The sequence below is a fragment of the Oryx dammah genome, unplaced genomic scaffold (genome assembly GCF_014754425.2).
Source record: "Oryx dammah isolate SB20612 unplaced genomic scaffold, SCBI_Odam_1.1 HiC_scaffold_2, whole genome shotgun sequence".
NCBI classification, from domain to species: Eukaryota; Metazoa; Chordata; class Mammalia; order Artiodactyla; family Bovidae; genus Oryx; species Oryx dammah.
Genome location: NW_024070186.1, coordinates 70,909,139 through 70,917,872, shown reverse-complemented (window position 1 = coordinate 70,917,872; position 8,734 = coordinate 70,909,139). Strand labels below are relative to the sequence as shown.

The following is an 8,734-nucleotide window of genomic DNA, read 5'->3' as shown; positions in this document are numbered from 1 at the left end:
AAATTTACAGAACCCAAATTTATCTGCATCATCTCCCTGCAACCTCCCTCCCACAAAAGTTAACACAAGAAGGAAATAAAGACTTCAGGTCAAAGTTCATTCCTCTATTCAGTGCCAAGCACCAGGCTAAAAGCTAAGACAGAGCTGAAGAGTAAAACTTCTGTGGTTCCTGCCCTGTTAAGTTTAGAGCCAACTGGGTTAGTGCCTGAATGGAGTGACACATAAATAGTTGAAAAATCGCACCAGTAATAAAAAATTATAACAGCTCAAAACTCTGAAGAAAAGGCACATGGTCCTATGACAGTGTCTGGCCATGGGCCTTGACCTAACTAGAAGGACATTATTCAGAAGTGTGCTGATATCTTAGAGATGGGTAGAATTTGAACTAACAAACAGGCTAAACAGCAATAAATGCCCACTAAATACAGCCAGACTCTTTTAACATTCAGCATACACTAAAGCATCCAATTTAACCAAAATTCATACTTATTTCAGTGGAAGGGCTTCAAGGACAGACTACTGGGATCTCCAATAACAACAAACACTGGGAGAATGATACAGAAGGCTGATGCCAAATAAAAAAAATTTAACTATAAATGATAATTAATTGGCATCTCTTAAATGGAGTTATCCAGTGAAAATATCATTTATAATAAAATGCATTATTGCCCAGAATATGACTGGCTCATTTGAAAGGTAAGAAATCTATACAAGTTAAGAGTGGTTATGTAAGATGACTTACCTCATAAAGCACAGAACCAGTTCACTGAACCAAAATTCACTGAAAAGGGAAATTAATAAAAATTCATATGGCCATTATAGCACTGTCTAGTTTGATTTATATCATTATTAGTTCTGAAATGCCTACTTGTGACTAGAGTATGAACTTGCGATATATCATGTTTTTCATTTTTGAATCCCTAGCCGAAAGCATGGGAGAAGGCAATAGCACCCCACTCCAGTACCCTTGCCTGGAAAATCCCATGGACGGAGGAGCCTGGTGGGCTGCAGTCCATGGGGTTGCTAAGAGTCGGACACGACTGAGTGATTTCACTTTCACTTTTTCACCTTCATGCCTTGGAGAAGGAAATGGCAGACCACTCCAGTGTTCTTGCCTGGAGAATCCCAGGGACGGGGGAGCCTGGGGGGCTGCCGTCTATGGGGTCCCACAGAGTCGGACACGACTGAAGCTACTTAGCAGCAGCCGAAAGCACAGTGCCATGCTCATTGCAGGCAATCAATAAATGTTTGTTGACTTGAAAGACAATAGTTAAGGCTTTAATTTATCTAACACAAGCCACTGACTAACAGTCATTATCTACTTCATTTGTGTTGGTGAACACTGACATTTAAGGATGTTCTGTTGATACGTAAACCAGGACCTCCCAAACAGGAACACCGCCTTGCTCTCAAGCTTGACAGGGCTGTCTTTACCATCTGGTGCTCTCAATCTCAGAAAATCCTCCTTCTTGCCAAACACAGTCATTATGTCCTAGTGCACATTTTGGGGGCACTAAACTGTTGAATTTGAAGTTCAACAAAAGCCATTTTAGTTGCTTTATTTCTATTTTCTCTTTAAAGACACCACTCCGCAGTTAGCAAAATCCTGCTCAGATTGGTAACTGCTGACATGCTCTCCAGTCTTGTGCATCCCCATCCCATACTACTCTGAGGGAGTGAGAATTTTTTTCCTGAAAGGTAGGGCCTTCAGGGTATTTACACTGTATGTACATAAAGTATATTTTTATGTATGTGAAATCTAGTGTATATACACAGTAGAAATTATCTTTAAGTAATCTCCATATACTGTAATTGAAACCTAAGTCATACTTAATAGTCACAACTAGTAAATTGCTCTCTAGAAAATCCAAATGCAACTGCATCTTCAGTTGCATTTAGGCTTACGAAGAATTGATTAAATTTGTTTCCAAACTTTCTCATTTCACTGGTACTTACTATTGAGAGTTTGTAATTTTAATTAGTGTTACTATATATCTGATGAAATGTAAGTGAGAAAACAAAATGATGTCGTCTAAAAATATATCAGATGCTTTTAGAACAAGTAGCTAACAAGTAATTTTTATTAAATTGTTTATGGGGAACAAAAATGTAAAAGACTGGAGAAAATTATAAAAATCTGGAAATTTTTTTGCCTTGCAACTTCTTCAGATATGAATTTAAGCTTTAGCTCCAGCTTTTACATAAATCAAAACTAGAAATATTATACAATATATTATGGATGTGGTTTATGTAAAAGAAGAAATTTAATTAATGGAGCCATGTCAAAGAACATACCTTGAACCCACATTAAAAAAAAAAAAACTGGTGAATGAAAATACTCTTATATGTTCTTAGCCAAAATAAAAGATTTCTGTTACGTTAGTACTATTTTTAATGAATCTGTTCTTAAACAGATTTTTCAATTAATCAGCTACCTCTAGATCCCATTCACAAGGAATCAAAGCTACTGTATTTTGTTCCTAAATAAACTTATTTCACACTCTTCCATGAAAAATGCAAACCAATAAAAAGTCTGCTTCTCCTTTTTTCTTTCAGAAGAAAGATGCTCTTTCACAGCATCACTCCATTCATTTGATGGTCAGTTTTGCAAACTGCCACCCACCTGGTTGCTCAAACCAAAACCTTTGAGTTGTCCTTAATACACTGCTTTCCTCATCACTTATATCTAATCCATTAACAAGTATCATTAATTCAGCTTCTAAGATATAAATCATTTCACTTCTCTACACTGGATTATAAAGGGCAAGGGGGAGGAAGGTTCAAACTGAAGAGGTAGGTGGGGCTGGTCATGAATGGCCTTATAGGTAATGGCAAGTCGTCTGAATTTTTTTCCAAATATAATGAAAAACTATTGGATTACCCTAATTATTTGGTGGAGAAATAATTATGAGAGGGTCCAGAAATGGGAACATGGGGAATACAGTGGGCTACACAGACTTAATCTACAATGGTGGTTAATGCTGTATAGTAAATTTAGTAAAAATTTAATAACACTTGGCATATATTCTAAAGATTGAGTCAACAGAACCTTCTGAATATAGGGAACATAAATGAAAGAGAATGGCAATGTACACAATCTAGGTGTTTAAACCCTACATCTGGTTGAAAAGAGAAGCCATTTAATAATGAAGAGGACATAGAAGAACAAGCTTGGTGGTGTAGGGGTAGCAAGAGTAGGACATGTAGGATTAAGAATTCTGTTGCCATATCTCAAGGGATTAAATAAGCAGTTGAATATATGATTGCAGTTCAAAAAATTTGGAGCTATAAATTTAGAAATCATCAGGATATATGCAGTATATAAAGCCACATGAATAGGTGAAATTACCAAGAGGAAATTCATATTTAAAACTACATAAGAGAAAGCCAAAAGAAAGAGTTGGCAAAGGAGATTGAGGATAATAGATGGAAATTTAGGAAACTGTAGTATCTGGAAATCTAAGAGTTTCAAGGAAGGGAGAGATGTCAATAAAAGCTGAGAGAGAAAATAAAGTCAGAACTGAACATTGGTTTGGTAAGATGGAAGGTGTTGCTGAGGTCACCAACACCTCGGGAAAGGAGACTACAGTGGAGTGATAGAGAAAAATACTCCTTTGCATGGCTTACAAACAGAATGGGAGGTAGGAAACAGAAGTGTCAATAATACACAGCTCCTGAGCCTATGAAGCTCTTGGTAATATCTGGATCAGCGATTCTAAGGAACCCACCATTGTGGGTAAAAAAAAGAAGACCCATATCAATATTATCATCATCAACAATGCAGACTCTGGCAAGTACACCACCACTGGACATCTCACCTGCAATTGTGGGGATATTGATAAGAAAACCATGAGAAGTTTGAGAAGGCAGCAGCAGAGATGGACAAAGGCTTTTTCAAGTATTCCTGGGTGCTGGACAAAATGAAGGCAGAAAGAGAGTATGGCTTCACCATGAAATCTCGCTATGGAAGTCTGAGACAACCAAATACTACATCACCATCACTGATGCCCCAGGCCACAGGTACTTTATCAAGAACATAATCACTGGCTCATTCCAGGTGACTGTGCTGTGGTCATTGTGGCCAGCAACATGGGCATATCTGAAGTAGGCCTCTTGAAGAATAGGCAGATCTGCAAATACACTACTGGCCTACACAATGGGTGTGAAGCCACTCATCGTGGCTGTCAACGAGACAGACTCCACCAAGCCCACCCACAGTGCTGCATGCTTTCACAAGATCACCAAGGAAGTGAGAGTCTACATCAAGAAGATCAGCTATAACTCGGCTGCCATGGCCTTCATGCCCATCTCAGGCTAGCATAGTCCAGCATCCACATGCCCATGTTCAAGAGCTGGAAGGTCAAGAGGAAGAAGGGAAATGCCACAGGGATGACTCTCCTGGAAGCTCTGGACTCCATTTTCCCACCCACTCAACTGGTCAATGAGCCCCTGAGGCTGCCTCTGCAAGACATGCACCTGATTGGAAATATTGGCCCTGTGTCTGTGGACTTTCTGGAGACTAGTTTCCTGAAACTTGGAATGGAGGTCACCTTTGCCCCACCAACCTCACCTCAGAGGTCAAAGCTGTGTAGATGCACCAGGAGACCCTGCCTGAGGCCCTTTCAGATGACAGGTGGGCTTCAGTGTGAAGAATTTACTTGTGAAGGACATTCATCATGGAAAATGGCTGGCATGACCCCTCCCCCACCAGATGGAGGCTGGTAGCTTTATGACACAAGTGATTGTCTTGACACAATAGTTGGAAGATCCACCCGAACTATTTCCCAGTCAGCCCACATCTTCTGCAAGCTTGCTGAGCTGAGGGAAAAGATTGACTGATGCTCAGGCAAGGAACTGGAGGACAACCCCAAGACCCTGAAGTCACGCCATGTGCAGATGCACAGATAGTCCCCAGCAAGGGCATATGTGTGGAAATGTTCTCTGAGTACCCAGCTCGAGGCCATTGTGATGTGTGGGCCATGAGACAAATGGTCCCTGGAGTCATCGAGGCAGTGGATAAAAAGTCATCCTCGGCAGGGAAGGTCACCAAGTCAGCAGTAAAGGCCAGAAAGAAATGAAGTATGCCCCCTGAAGTTTCCTCAGCAATCTCACTACAAAAATTATTTAATACTCTATGCATTCACTGAGTAAGGTTAATAAAAGTTGTCAAAAAAAATAGACCACTTCTTTGCATGTGGCTGTCCAGTTTTCTCAGCACCATTTATTGAAGAGACAATGCTTGCCCTCTTGAACAATCTTGCCTATTTTGTCATAAATTAATTCCTCTTTAAATATTACATACCATTTAAATTTGCTAAGAAAGCAGACCTTAAATGCTCTCACTCCCTTCCCCAGATAAAAGATAAATATGTTAGGAGATGGATGTGTTAATTAATTAGATGGCTGAAAATTCTTTTATTATGTATAGGCACATCAAATCACCACAATGCACACTTTAAATATCTTACAGTTTTATATGGCAATTATATTTCAATGAAGCTGATATTAAAGAATCAACAACTCTTATAGAGAGTTTTGCTATAAAGAGGGGCAGAGAAATAAGGTAGGGGGTAAAAGAACACATGAAGTCAGAGAAGATGGTTTACTTTTAAGATGGGATTATTACATGATGCCCTTGAGTAGAAAAGAGAAGACTGCCTTCTGTGTACAAGGAGAGAACTTGACCTCAGGAAGGATAAAGACACCTTATCCTTGTGCATAAATGGGAAGAAAGAGTATGTGGATATAAATCTAAACATCTGGCTGATAGATTTTCATAACAGAAAAATGAATTGTTTCTCTTTTGTGAATTGTGTTGAAAGTGAGAAGAGAAAAGGGGCTGCTGGCACTCTGAGGATAAGAGATTAACACGCTATTGCCAGGCAGTATTGTATCTACTTGATGTCTCTGAACATACTTTTAAGTAGAAACAAATCAATTCATAAATGTGTTTTCCTCCACTACATGCAGGAATATTTATTGTATATATTTATTATTTTTATTACTTATATACTTTATATCTCCTCAACTAGATTATAATCTTTAAAATATATCACTGCTGTCTCTACTTCTAAGATCTTCATTCACACTATCTGGCATGTAGTTGGTGTTTCATTAATATGTGTTGACTGAATAATTCAGTATCCACAAGTGTTCAAAATATGCTTAAAATTTAACTCATTTTTATCTCGCCCTTAACTATTCCATGTCCACATTTGTTCCTCTACTTTTTATTACATCACAGCTTATCCAACTAATTTCCCAATCCAGACATTTGGAAATCATCCTCTGACCTCCCTCATTTCATTCTCCATGACCCAACAGTCAAGTTCAGTCAACTCTGCCATTTAAATATTTCTTGGAGCTCTTCAGTGTGCTCTTTCCTGTAGCCAATTTCCTGGTCAGGTCACCATCACCTCACCTGGATTACTGGAAAAGCATTATACAGGCTCTCCCGACTTTCATTTAACCCTCAGGTCCATTCTCCACATCTCTGAAACAGTATAAATCTTACTATGTCCTCCACAACATTAAACTTTCCATTGACTCTTCAGCAAAGTCTTCAGGGTAAAATTATCTTTTTTATGATTTATGACACTTTCTTAATCTGGCCTAGTTGGCAAATTAAACTAAGTTCAATTCTCTAACTTAGCAGATCTCTATCAGCTCTTGGATCTTTTTACGTACTTTTCCCTCCACCTGGAATATTCTCTTCACTATCCACTTCTACTCATCCTTTTTTCCTCAATTTAGAAGTCACTTCCTCTCAGCAGTCTTCCTTCAATCATGGCATTGGTTAGGTACTCCTCCTAAATGCTTCCAAAGCTCCTTATGTATGTTGTAGTTCTGTAACCTATATGCAGGTCAGGAAGCAACAGTTAGAACTGGATGTGGAACAACAGACTGGTTCCAAATAGGAAAAGGAATATGTCAAGGCTGTATATTGTCACCCTGCTCATTTAACTCCTATGCAGAGTACATCATGAAAAAGGCTGGGCTGGAAGAAGCACAAGCTGGAATCAAGATTGCTGGGAGAAATACCAATCACCTCAGATATGCAGATGATACCACTCTATGGCAGAAAGTGAAGAGGAACTAAAAAGCCTCTTGATGAAAGTGAAAGAGGAGAGTGAAAAAGTTGGCTTAAAGTTTAACATTCAGAAAATGAAGATCATGGCATCTGGTCCCATCACTTCATGGGAAATAGATGGGGAAACAGTGGAAAAGAGTGTCAGACTTTATTTTTGGGGGCTCCAAAATCACTGCAGATGGTGACTGCAGCCATGAAATTAAAAGACGCTTGCTCCTTGGAAGAAAAGTTATGATCAACCTAGATAGTATATTCAAAAGTAGAGACATTACTTTGCCAACAAAGGTCTGTGTAGTCAAGGCTATGGTTTTTCCTGTGGTCATGTATGGATGTGAGAGTTGGACTGTGAAGAAAGCTGAGCACCAAAGAATTGATGCTTTTGAACTGTGGTGTTGGAGAAGACTCTTGAGAGTCCCTTGGACTGCAAGGAGATCCACCCAGTCCATTCTGAAGGAGATCAGCCCTGGGATTTCTTTGGAGGGAATGATGCTGAAGCTGAAACTCCAGTACTTTGGCCATCTCATGTGAAGAGCTGACTCATTGGAAAAGACTCTGATGCTGGGAGGGATTGGGGGCAGGAGAAGGGGACGACCGAGGATGAGATGGCTGGATGGCATCATGGACTCGATGGACATGAATCTGAGTGAACTCCGGGAGTTGGTGATGGACAGGGAGGCCTGGAGTGCTGCGATTCTTGGGGTCTTAAAGAGTCGGACACGACTGAGTGACTGAACTGAACTGAAACTTCCTTTGCAGCATTGCTTTTATTCCAAACCCAGAAGTAACAAATGTTTACAGGGTAGAGTCTTATGGTTCTTGTAATGAATGTATCTCTCTATTCCTCTCCACAGTCTCTTAGAAATAAAGAACAAAAAATGAAGGGAAAAAGAGGTGCCTATTTGCTGAAGGAAAAGATTCATTTCTACCAGAATGCCTCCAAAAGTGGCAAGACAGATCTCAGCAATTCTGTGATCATGGGCTAATGAAAAACTGATGAGCACTATCCCTGTATTGCCTTTTTTTTTTTAACATAAATTAGAATTTTATAAATCTATTTCTCAGAAAATTTGTAATCTAGGAACTCTTTGATATTATTTTGTTCTCCTTAGGAGTGAATATCAAAGTATTTGTGTTTTGAATTTCTCTTGGGCATTTTTAATAACTAGCATTCATTTAAAATACTTAAGTGAATACTTGGGAAAGTGAGAAGTATAATCTTCATCTCTTCATGATTACTTCACAAGCATTATAGTAAGTTACAGGAAGTAAGAAGATAAATCATTCTAAAAAGTCAAAGTAGCATGACTTGTAGCAAAAGACCTGATTAATTTTAAGTGAACAAACACAAACTAACCACTACAATTTCTGCAGCAAACAAAATCACATGCCTAGATTTAGAAGAAAAACTTACCAGTTTTCCCATTTGTGCCAAATATTTTGGCTATGAATGTTCAAGACAGAGGCAGAATAATCCCATGATGGCTTCTAGTCATATTCAAAAGGTATAGGAATAGATGAGATGAAAGAAAGCAAAAGGGGGGGGGGCCTCATGGATAAAATCAAAGCCTAAATTGAAATCACATGGCATTTAACCACATCTCATCCTCTATCTAAAACGTCACTGTAAGTCTAATAATTTTTAAA

The 8,734-nt window shown here is 38.9% G+C and overlaps 1 pseudogene; it reads left to right on the top strand.

Annotated features, from left to right (window-relative positions):
• Window positions 1-676: 676 nt before the first annotated feature.
• Window positions 677-5,078, top strand: LOC120881765 (annotated as a pseudogene).
• Window positions 5,079-8,734: the final 3,656 nt, after the last annotated feature.